The sequence below is a fragment of the Homalodisca vitripennis genome, unplaced genomic scaffold, assembly GCF_021130785.1.
Source record: "Homalodisca vitripennis isolate AUS2020 unplaced genomic scaffold, UT_GWSS_2.1 ScUCBcl_5539;HRSCAF=12309, whole genome shotgun sequence".
Classification (NCBI taxonomy): Eukaryota; Metazoa; Arthropoda; class Insecta; order Hemiptera; family Cicadellidae; genus Homalodisca; species Homalodisca vitripennis.
In genome coordinates, this window is record NW_025781658.1 from 27,787 (window position 1) to 28,091 (window position 305).

Genomic DNA, 305 nt, shown 5'->3' on the forward strand with positions numbered 1-305 from the left:
AGGTAGTATAGTTACAACGCAGGGTAACCTTCGCATGTTCATATGAAGCTTATAAATAGCAAAATCAATCTGAGTTTATTAGTTGACCTGGAAGAAATCAATTGTCAACCACGCTACTTTTGGAAGAATCAAAATGACACAGCATTAAAAGGGATACAAAATATAAAACTGAAATATTTCCTTAGATATTTTCCGGACTCTTTATACTTAATACTGTCATCAGTTTTATTATGTAAAAGGTAAGAATTATAATTTTAGAAAAACATTAATTATTAACACTTTGATAACTTTCTATGTTGACCACC